The following is a 12535-nucleotide window of genomic DNA, read 5'->3' as shown; positions in this document are numbered from 1 at the left end:
CTCCACCTCCCTGAGAGGTGGAACGTAAGTCGGCAGGAGAGTGTCTCCTGTCAACACAGCGTGGTGTAGACATCGCTGTCAGTCGACCTAAGTTACGTGGACTTAAGTTACATAATTTACATGACTGAAGTAGCGTAACTTTGGTCAACTTACAGCTTTAGTGTAGACAAGTCCATAGACAGGCCCTTCCAGATGGGGCTAAAACAACTGGTCCATCCTAAGCTTTTCCAGTGATGGTAAGCTCTAGGTTAGACAGACAAGCCTATAGGCTTTTGATTGTTTTAAAATCCACGTTAGTTAAAGAAATAGGTCTGTTTGATGCACAGTTGGTAAGATCTTTTCCTTCTTTAGGAATGACCACATTGGATACTTTGAAAACTCCTAGCCGCACTATCCAATTTTACATACCCTGCACAAAGTTTTATCTAACACAAAGAGCTGTTTGAAAAATGGTAAAGATTTCTCATGAAAACCCAAGCTCTTAATGATCATTTTCTTTCAGCATATTTTGAAAACGACTACATTTTAACTGATCAGAAATTGTCATGAAATTTATTATTGAAATATGGAGTTGAAGAAATCATTTATTATGTGGTTTGATGTTTGTTTCTTGCTTTTTCCACAATGTCGCTAGATTTTTTCCCTTCCCCTTTCCTTTCCCCTTAATTCCCCTTCCCCATGTTTTTGTTTTCCCTGTTTTGCCAACGAAAAGGGGGATTTAGGGAAAAAAGGGGGAAGAAAGGAAAAAACCAAGAAGTGAAAAAGTGAAAAATAAAGAAAAACAAACAAACAAACAAACAACAAATTTTCATGGCAAGTTCCAATGGAAAAAAAGAAGAAGAAAATTTCAAAAACAAACGAACCAAACTTTTTCTGAACAATTTGGTTTCTGAAAAATTGTCATTTTTTTGTTCTTTCAAGTTGATGTTATCCTGAATGGATTAGCTCTGATTGTCTGAATTCTTGGGAAAGCCAAAAACATACTGGAATATTTTTTCAGAGCCTGCTTTATAACTTTGTTTCTCAGGCTATATATAAGGGGATTGACCATAGGAGTTAAGACAGTATAGAAGACAGAAAACAATTTGTTTAAATCTCTGAGTGTGTTGTTTTTCGGTAACACATAGACAATTATTAGTGTCCCGTAGAAAATTGTAACAACTATGAGGTGAGAGGAGCAGGTGGAAAATGCCTTTTGCTTTCCAGTGACGGATGAGATTCTTAGGATGGTGGCTATAATAAGAACGTAGGAGATAATGGTTAATAGAAATGGGGGCAGAGTGAAAATGGAGGCAAATAGGAATGCTACAAATTCCACCACGTTGGTGTCACTGCAGGAGTTTTACCACCAGGTTGAGTTCACAAAAGAAATGGTCAATTTCATTGGGGCCACAGAAAGTTAAATGTGACATGAACGACACTATTATGCTAATAGCCAGAAATGCACTTATCCAAGACCCAGCTGTGAGCTGAAGGCAGAACCTGCCTGTCATACAGATTGCATAATGCAGTGGTTTACATATTGCCAGATACCGATCATAAGACATTGCTGCGAGGAGGTAACATTCTGCAGCTGCCAAAGAACCAAAAAAATACAGTTGTGTAATACAGCCCATGTCAGAGATGGTTCTGTCCCCAGTCAGGAGATTGGCCAGCAGCCTGGGCAGGATGATGGAGGTGTAGCAGGTCTCCAAGCAGGCCAAGTTCCCCAGGAAGAAGTACATGGGGTTTGAAGGTGCTGACCAGCCATAACTAGAGCGATGATGAGCATGTTCATGGTCACGGTCACAATGTAGATCACTAGAAATACCAGGAAGAGAAGAACCTGCAGTTCCTGAATATTCTCAAATCCCAGGAAAATGAATTCTGTGATTATCGATTGATTTCCGCACTCGGTGTTTGCCGCTGATTGCATCTAGGGGAAAGAAAATAATCTCAGCCATTTAAATTTAAGGAGATACTTTTAAATTTTAGCCAAGCATCTTTTATTTAATCCCAGGAATACCAAAATCCTCACCTCTCTTCTGGGATCTGGGTTCTTTACCCAAGTATTGGGCTATTTACTTTCCCAATAGGTGGGTCAAGACCCCAGATCAGAAAGGTGAACTTTCCTGTATCTTGACATTTTAACCAACCATGTATTTGGCTCCCAGCAGTTTGAATGTCTGATATTCCCACTATACAAATTCATTTTACTTCTGGTAACTCATCTCCTCTTATAAGAGTTCAAGCAGATGCCCTGTTTATCCACACACCTGGCTGGTGCCATACAAACTCTTTCATCTTCTTTGGTGTCCTATCTCCTCACAGTGGAATATGAACACTCAACTGCCTTAGACAATTTTTACAATCAAAAACTCTAAATTCAATATACATTTTTCCTTACGTGACATTCCCCAGGGTACAATCTGGACTGTTGAACAGCTGTGTCCCCTCCATTCTCCAATCTGGGGTGCCTTTTACACTGCTTCACTGTGAAAGCCACCACACCTAGCCACCACACACAATCTCCAGCGTGTAAATCACTCCCAGCTATATTGTACGACTGCTATAAACAGCCACTCTTGAATTACACTTCAGAACACCAGCAAACTCCCAGTCCCTGACTTCCCCCCAGAAATGTGCGTCTTGTACAGCCCAGCTCTCTCCTTCTAGACAAGCTCATATAAAGTCTGTCACTTCATCAATAGAAAGGTGAAGGTGGTGGAATCTCCATCCTTAGAGGTTTTTAAAGCCCGGCTTGACAAAGCCCTGGCTGGGATGATTTGGTTGGGGTTGGTCCTGCTTTGAGCAGGGGGTTGGACTAGATGACCTCCTGAGGTGCTTCCAACCCTAATCTTCTATGATTCTATGAAAGTGATACACTCAAATCCCATTATCTAAAATGGAAATGCCAAATACTTCAATCCAAATACATTGGTTTAGATAAAAGAATAAAACAAATGTATTAACTACAGCAAGATAGATTTTAAGTCATTACAAGTAAGGCTGCGAGTCAGTCACAGAGGTCACAGAACTCATGGATTCCATGACTTTCCGGGACCTCTGTGACTTCTGCAGTGGCCAGTGAGGCTGGTCTGGGGGCCACCTGAGCAGCTCGGGCAGCCCTATGACCAGACGCACTGGCCGCTGCTGTGGCAGTCTCGAGCCTTCGGGCCCCCCCAGCAGCAGCAGGAGTTAGAGTATGGGAGGGGTCTCAAGGCTAGTGCAGGGGGTAGGGGCATGGAAGAGGTTGCAGACTCTGAGTGGCGCTTACCTTGGGAGGATCCCTGGAAGTAGCGACATGTCCCTCCCTCGTCTCCTAGGTGGAGGCACAGCCCGGCAGCTCTGCACAGTGTCTTCCCCCACAGGTGCTGCCCCTGCAGGTCCCATTGGCCATGGTTCCCAGCCAATGGGAGCTGTGGAGCCAGCGCTCAAGGTAGAGGCAGCGCACGGAGCCTCCTATCTGTGCCTCTGCCTAGGAGCCGAGGGACATGTCACTGCTTCCAGGGAGCTGTGTGGAGCCAGGTAGTGAGCCTGCCAACCCCCCACAGCAGCAGCAGGGGTCCCTATCTGGCACCCCCAGAGCACCCATACCATCCCCAGGCCGCCCCCCCCCAGAGTACTCAGATTTAGTCAGAGGTATATAGTACAAGTCATGGACAGGGCACGGACCATGAATTTTTGTTTACTGCCCATGACCTGTCCATGACTTTTACTAAAAATACCTGTGACTAAAATGTAGCCTTAATTACACATAATAAGGCATACAGGTCAGGAATGGTTACAAAGAAATAAAATGTAAAACAAAACTAATACTTAACTTAACAATCTAAGTGAATTCAAAGCAAATGTCTCTCTCACCACAAGTTGCAACAGTCTTACTGGCTGAATCTTTCAGTCAGGATCCCTCCCCCAGTCCAATTCTGCTCCTTTGTTCTTCAGGTATTGCTGATGCTGTTAGCCCAAAGAAAGGGAGAGATGATTCTGGGTATCTGCTCTCACCTTGTATTGTTATGTCTCTTCAACAAGAATCATCTCCTGTTCAGGTTCAGGAGACAGAAAGTTTGTGTGGACAAGAAGCTTAAGCTGCTTCTTTTTCAAAATGTAGTTTTTTTGCCCACACCCTCTCTCCTGCCAAAAAGTGGTCACTTAATCTGTTGATGATTCATTTGATCTTGTTGAGACCTGGCTGAGCCCTTGGCTAGCCTTTTGTCTCTGTGGAACTGGTTTGTGACTGTCCTCCATAATATGTTGGAACATGTCTTGGTAACATCATACAGTGGAATCTTATAATCTTACATACAATGCTACCCCACATATTTTAACAAGACAATAATAATCAGCGGATTATGAGTTTATAAATGACACCTCACAAGGCCTACTTTGTACAAGATTTATCATAGTCCTCTAAAAGGGGTGAATATAGGGTTACAGACTATCACTGGGAGATCAATGTTGGCACATTTGAAAACCCCACTAGGCATCTATCTACAAATGTAAGCACCCAAATACCTGTGAAAATCTTCCCACTGAAATTCAGTGTGAGCTCGTGCCTAAATTCCCTTGGCCTCTTTGACAATCGATAGTGGGTGCTGAAACATCTGCCACTTAATGATTCCTGTGATTGGATTGTTAAAATTAATGGTTAATGGGCAAAAGGGAGGGTGGAATGGCACTCTACATCAAAATGGCATTACCTGTTCCCGAGTTACTGCTAACTTGGAAGAAAATGATCTTGAATTCTTATGGATCTATATTCTAATAGATAAAGCACAAGATGGGGACTGTGACAGAACCTCAAATCACACTAGGGAACAGAATGAATCCGCCTGTCTACAATGTGTAAAAAAAAAAAAGAATGATCATAGGTGACTCCAATTTGAGTGACATTTGCTGCAGGTCTCATGCTAAAACATCCCTTGAATGTCTAAATATTATAGATAATAATTCCCTAATGCAAAAGGTGTTGCATCCTATATGGGGGGATTCTATATTAGATCTTGTCTAGGCAGATAAAGAGGAACTGATCACAGAACTAAAAATTCATGGTAACTTAAGTACAAGTGATCATGACTTAATCACACATACAATGTACAAAAAGAATAACGTCTAGAGCAGTATATATATATACATTTGGGACTTTAAAAGGGCCAGTTACACAAAGCTGAAAACAATTATGAGACAAATCATCCGAAGAAGTGGGTTGTAGCCCACGAAAGCTTATGCTCTAATAAATTTGTTAGTCTCTAAGGTGCCACAAGTACTCCTGTTATTTTTGCGGATACAGACTAACACGGCTGCTACTCTGAAACCAGCTGGGAGGAATAATTTAATAAAAAAAAATGTGAATCATTTAAGGTTGCTTTACTAGTCACCCAAAAAGACACACTCAAGGAAGAAAATAGGTATTAGCTAAAAAAAACTAACTTGGTTTAGAGGGAAGTGAAGACAGTTCTCAGCTTCATCAATGGAATAAAACATAAAATCTTCACTGAGAAAGTTTTCAGGCAAAACAAAATTTGAGGGAGTGGTAAATAAGAAGAGGAAAAGCCACTGATACAGAGTGATCTGGGTCACTTGGTAAACTGGGCACAAGCAACTTGTATTTTAATATGGCTAAATGTAAATATATGCATCTAGGAACAAAGAATGTCGGTCATACTCACTGATGTGGGGCTGTATCCTGGGAAGGACTGACTCCGGAAAAGATTGGAGTGGTGGTGGATAATCAGGTGCACATGAGCTCCTAGTGCAGGGCTGTGGCCAAAAGGGCTAATGCAATCCTTGGATGCATAAATAGGGGAATCTTGAGTAGGAGTAGAGAGGTTATTTTACCTGTATTTGGCACTGGTGCGACCGCTGCTGGAATCCTGTGTCCAGTTCTGTTGCCCACAGTGCAAGAAAGATGTTGACAAATAGGAGAGGGTTCAGAGAAAAGACCTGAGAATGATTAAAGGATTAGACAACCTGCCTTATAGAGATAGACTCAAGGAGCTCAATCTATTTAGCTTAACAAAGAGAAGGTTAAGAGGTGACATAATGACAGTCTATAAGTACCCACGTGGGGAACAAATATGTAATAATGGGCTCTTCAATTTAGCAGAGAAAGGTCCAACATTATCCAGTTGCTGGAATTTGAGGCTAGACAAATTCAGACTGGAAATAAGGTGTAAATTTTTAACAGTGAGAGTAATTAACCAGTGGAACAATTTACCATGGGTAATGGTGGATTCTCCATCACTGGTAATTTTTAAATCAAGATTGGATGTTTATCTACAAGATCTGCTCTAGGAATTATTTTTGGGAAAGTTCTATGGCCTGGGTTATGCAGTAGGTCAGAGTAGCTGATCACAATGGTCCCTTCTGGCCTTGGAATCTATGAATGCTTAAAGCTGAAATTTTCATTGGAGACTGAAGCCCTTTACGGCTGTTTACCATATAGTCATATCTATCCAGGGCCTCAGCAGGCTTGTGAAGGAAGTGCAACAATATGATAAAATCCTGCTCTGGGGCAGGGTGGTGGTGGATGAACAAGATCACTTAATCCCTAAGCTTCATTTCCATATCTGATTCTCATATTTGCAAATAAAAGGAGTGATTAAATGGTTACTCTATCTTAAAGAATGATGGACACAATATTTAAACCCTGATCTGACTCCTTCACTCAGTATCACATATGCCATTTCTGCAGGCTGTCTGGACTCCCTATCTATCTCATGTGCTTCAATTCTCTCAGAAACGAGACCTGGTTCTCTTGTCCCGCATGGTACATCTTGTGTTATATCCAGTGACAGCAAATGAGTACCTTTCCTAACTCAGTATTTATCCTTCCAATAGGAAGGGGCATCTTGACTCTTTTGTTGCTGGGTTTTCAAAATTAATGAGAAGGGGAAAGTTAATAACATGCTTATTCTCTAGACTATACAAACAGTCAAAGAAATAATCTTCAATCCTTAAAGGGAAATAGGAGACCTGCTAAGATAAACATGTCCCTCTGTCCCTCACCATAACTCACCACCTACTCAGCATACAGCTAGTTGAAATGTTTGGAGTTTCACATTTTGTTACTGACATTTTCCATCAAATTTGAAATGCAGATACAAAGAAATAGATAATTTTTCATGCATGTGGCCATGAAAAATGTGTCCTATTTTTCTGGTTGAAAATGTTGTATTTCAAAACATTGATGAAAAAAAGGTGACATTTTGATGGGGAAAAAAGGTTAATTTTGTCTCAAATTTGAAATGCTTTTGAAATTTTAATCCTCAAATACCTAAATGAGGACTTAGGCACCCACAGTTATTTTCTTGCTTTTGAAATTTTTTGCCTACTGTTAAAATTGCCCAAAGCAACTAAATGACTTAGGATCGTAAGTCCCATTTTCAAAATTATCCTTGGATAAAGATATCTATAAAGGTATTTAGGCACCTAAAGATACAGATAGGCATGTAGGGCCAGATTTTTAAATGTGTCTAGGAGCCTAATGGGATTTTCAAAAGTACCGATGCACATAACACCCATTGAAATCACCCATTGTTAAGCAGCTAGATGCTTTTGAAAATTCCATTGGGCGCCAAAGTACCTTTAAAAATCTGGCCCCATATGACTTGCCTAAGGTCACAAGTGAATCTTTGGCAGAGTTGGTCTCCCAAGTCTCCTCCAAGTCTTCTGAAGCACAAGACCATCCTTCCCTCAGTTGACTGAGGGAATGCACCCACCAGTTGTTACCTGAGTTCAGAACTGGAGGTAGGGACTTAGATTCCCAGTAGCTTCAGCCAACACCAGGCAAGAGGTCTATCCACATCCAGAGAAGAAGCCTTCTTTCTTCTGAGATGTGGACCCCTCTATGACTTGGTCAGCTCAAAAGCAGATTACTTTGATACCCTCTGTAGTGGGACACAACTGAAATCTGCTCTCAAATTGAAGGTCATGCAAGTTACATGAGGACAGTTGGTAAGCCGAGTAGCTCTTCTTGAGGACACTTTTCCTACCTCATGTCTTTGACCATGTCACCCTTCTCTTTGCATCCCTCCAATGGCTCCCTATTCTTCATCACATCAAACATAATCTATTGGTCTTCATTTTCAAGGCCCTTCCTGGCCTATCCCCATCTTTCTTTCACTATCAAGATGTCGACTCCCACCTCTGATCAGCCTATCAATGCCAGCCTTCATTGCCCTCTTATTAAGTTTTGAAACAAGCAGCTTCATGTTTTCTCCCATGCTGCCCCTCATGCCTGGGTGGAGCTCCCCATAAACATCCACAAAGCTACCTCATTATCCTCCTTCACATTCCTGATTAAAAATCTCCTTTACCATAATATCTGCCAAAAAAACTTTGAGAACAGTTAGAAAACTGGGGAGTTGAGACCACTACCTACCACGCTGACCAATATTATCTCATTGTTTCCTTGTACTCCCCTGTTGGCCTATCTATATCCACATGTTGTCTCTTGTCTTGTACTTACATTGAAAGCTCCTTGGGTAGAGATCATCTTTTTGTTCTATGTTTGTACAGCACCTAGCACAATAGGGTTTGGGTCCATGACTGGGGACCAAGGTGCAATCGCAATACAAAACATCATCATCATCATCATCATCATCATCATCATCATCATCATCATCATCATCATCATACCTGTGTTAGCTTTAATCTAGCTAGCATTGGTACCAAGTGACGCCACAATAGCATGCACTTCAGTGTGGTGCTGACTAATAGTACAGTCAATTGATTGAACACAGACATCTTGGTTAACTCTGAACCGAATCCAAACCAACCATGCTAGATGCAGACATCTAATGCACAAATGGAAAATCAAGGACTCCCTGGTGTGGTGTGGCAGATCCCCATGACAAACCATCAAACATCATCACCACCTACTGCCCAGTTTATATATATGAAGGACGCATCCCTGCAATAAATTCTGCTACTCCTGATGGAGCCATCTGGCTCGATCAACCTCAGGGGACATGGTAGTTGCTGCTCTACAGCAGCCAAACGAAAGAAGAAGATTGAACACATGTGTAGTTCATGATCATAAGTGTTCAAAAGTCTAAATAACTAAAAATACCTAAATTTACTGCTAAAAGTCAATAACAGTGCAGTACAGGAAAGAGTTACTATGTTACTGATACTTCTGAGAAACTGTTCCGTGTATCATGTCAGTTCATCTTGCACAGAAGGTACACTCCCAAAGTATGCCCCCCTGAATTAGCTATATTGATTGTATACCAGTTACAAGAACTCTATAGATCACCCAAGACAAGAGTTCACCAATCAGCTTTTTACTTAAGAACATAAGACCAGCCATACTGGATCAGACCAAAGGTCCATCTAGCCAAGTATCCTGTCTTCCAACAGTGGCCAATGCCAGGTGGTCCAGAGGGAATGAAAAGACCAGGTAATCATCAAGTGATCCATCTCCTGTCGCCTCATCTCAATTTCTGGCAAACAGAGGCTAGGGACACCATCCCTGTCCATCCAGGCTAATAGCCATTGATGGACCTATCCTGCATGAACTTATCTAGTTCTTTTTTGAACCCTGTTATAGTCTTGGCCTTCATGATTGTGACGGGTTTGGTCACAGAGACCCCCTTGGGACTGTCACCTGATGTGCTGCGACTACCTCTGAGCCCATTTTCTCTGCCAGTTTGGGACTCCAGAACCCTGTGGTGTTGAGCCAGACACGCAAGCCTGCTGCAACACAGAGCCAGGGTCTGAACCACATCCCCAAATCTGCAGACTTAACTGAAAACAGCTTAACAAGTGCTCCTGTCTTCATCACCCAGACACCCAGCTTCCAATGGGATCCAAACCCCAAATAAATCTGTTTTACTCTGTATAAAGCTTATACAGGGTAAACTCATAAATTGTCAACCCTCTATAACACTGATAGAGAGACATGCACAGCTGTTTGCTCCTCCAGGTATTAATCACTTACTCTGGGTTAATTAATAAACAAAAGTGATTTTATTAAGTATAAAGGGTAGGATTTAAGTGGTTTCAAGTAATAACAGACAGAACAAAGTAAATTACCAAGCAAAATAAAACAAAACATTCAAGTCTAAACCTAATACATTAAGAAACTGATTACAGATAATCTCACCCTCAGAGATGTTCCAATAAGCTTCTTTCACAGACTGGACTCCTTCCTAGTCTGGGCCCAATCCTTTCTCTGGTACAGTTCTTGTTAGCTCCAACTCATGTGGTAACTAGGGGATTTCTCATGACTGGTTCCCTCTTTGTTCTGTTCCATCCCCTTATATATCTTTGGCAAAAGGCGGGAATCCTTTGTCTCTCTCTGGGTTCTCACCCATCCTTCTAAATGGAAAAGCACCAGGTTAAAGATGGATTCCAGTTCAGGTGGCATGATCACATGTCACTGTAAGACTTCATTACCCACTTGTTGGCACCCACATATACAAAAAGGCTTACAAGTAAACAGAGCCATTTACAACCAATTGTCCTGGTTAATGGGAGCCATCAAGATTCCAAACCACATTCCAGTTCATTATATTCACACTCATTAGCATATTTTCATAAAATCATATGGAGTGCAATGTCACAATGATATCCCCTGTCAAGGAGTTCCACAGGTTAACTGTGTGTTGTGTGAAAAATATTTCCTTTTGTTTGTTTTAAATCTGCTGCCTATTAATTTCATTTGGTGACCCCCTAGTTCATGTGGTATGCGAAGGAGTAAATAACGCTTCCTTATTTACTTTGTCCACACTAGTCATGATTTTATACTTTGTTTTTTCTGGTACCATGATGTATCCTATAGCTCTTATTTTTGAACACAACATTCCAAACCAGTGAGACATGAAGGCATTCCTTAACTTGTACCAGGGTAGAACACTCACGTATCCTGATTTTGATAGGGTTTATATTCTCTAGTGCCAAACACTCCATTTAGCCTTGCCATGTATTGTGGGACATATAGCTCTTCTCACAAGGGAGCAAGAGTGAACCTAATACAATTTAGCATAACTTTGTGCTAATGTTTATCATGTGATATGCAATACATATAAATATAGTGTGCAGTATGTATAACACATCTATTGGCCAACAGCAGGCTAACCACCCAAGTATGTACCTAGAGTCCTGGGCCAGGTTTGTACAGTCCGTGCTGCCCCTGCTTCATGGCTTTTGGTCCTTATGTTTGCTAGATAAAAGATAGTGTGGGTATACCTACCCGTGCTGCCGTCACACCCTGTGATTGCAGTGGAAACGTTTTCTAAAATCCTCAGGCTTGTGAGTGGGACATGAGTCTGTCTTGGCCATTGCTACAGGTGAATTTCACTCTGTCTGTGACCCTGCTGCAGTTGTGATCACAGTGGTGGGGGAACGCTTGAAAATGTGACCACATACCCCGAAAGGCTCAGAAACAAGAATGCAAATAAAAAGCACCCTGCAATTTCTGTTTGTTTTTTGTTTATCTCATAATTTTCAACCAACCTCATGTGATTTTGGGGGCCTGACTCATGATTTTTGAATGGTTGGGGTTGGCAATCCTAGTGTGTGTGTGTGTGTGTGTGATTTGTTGTGTTTCTTTCTGTGTGTATATGACTGTGTCTTTGTGTCTATCATTGGGTAGGATCTGCTGCTGCTTTATTTTTGGTTTTGGCAGTATGGCCAATCCCTAGTGTTAAAAATAAATGAGTTTGGTCACAGAAAATAGAATCATAGAATCATAGGACTGTAAGGGAGCTTGAGAGTCCACCTAGCCCAGTCACCTGCACTCATGCACTCAGTAATAATTACATTATTATTATTAATAATAATATTAACAAACCATGGGGCTGAATAAAATTATGAATATCAAGCAAGATGTGGAGATGTTGTACATCCGATGATATGATACAGAGGTTCCCAAACTGGGGTTTGTGAACCCCTGGGGGTTTGCGAAATGTTACAGGGGTTCTCGGGAAAAAAATTCCCTAATGGCAGACAGAGCTGTCCCTAGGGACCTCGGGCAGCATGGGCCAGCAGCCCGGAGCCCCTGGGCCTCCAAGAGCTAAGTAGATCAAAGCAAGCATATCTATCACACTGAGGAGATTTAAACTTCAAGACTCCTTATAAGAAATTGAAAAGGAGGTGGATATTTTTTGCTGTTTTTAAAATTAAATAGGCAGCTAGTATTGTTTTTAAAATTATTATGAAGAACAAGTTTAAGCTTTGTTGTAACATGCATTGTTTGCCTGGACTGCTCGAGACCTGAATGCTTGTGTAAGAGGAACTCTTTGCGTTGGCTTTTTAAATACCTTCATGCTGTTTCACATCTGATTCTCCTTGATGAAACATAGGAGCCTTGTCTTATAACAGGCTTATTCAAAGTGAGATCTTGGAAGAGTGTTTCCATTTTCATAATGTAATACAAATACTGTAATGTGTGATATAGCCTGGCCAGAGGGCAGCAAGAGAGTGATAGATGGGAGATATGTAAACCCCAGGATGATGAGAGCCTTATTGCCTGTAGAGGGAAGAGAGGCTGCTACAGATTAATTAAAGCACCTGAAACCAATTAAGCCAATTAGAGCACCTGAAGCCAGTC

General features: G+C 41.5%; 1 pseudogene; it reads right to left on the bottom strand.

Annotated features, from left to right (window-relative positions):
• Positions 1–916: 916 nt before the first annotated feature.
• LOC135886239 (olfactory receptor 5P64-like) lies at positions 917–1547 on the bottom strand (annotated as a pseudogene).
• Between the last annotated feature and the right edge of the window lie 10988 nt (positions 1548–12535).

The sequence above is a fragment of the Emys orbicularis genome, chromosome 12, assembly GCF_028017835.1.
Source record: "Emys orbicularis isolate rEmyOrb1 chromosome 12, rEmyOrb1.hap1, whole genome shotgun sequence".
Lineage (NCBI taxonomy): Eukaryota > Metazoa > Chordata > Testudines > Emydidae > Emys > Emys orbicularis.
The sequence above is the reverse complement of the archived record's forward strand: the minus strand, read 5'-3'. Positions and strand labels throughout refer to the sequence as shown.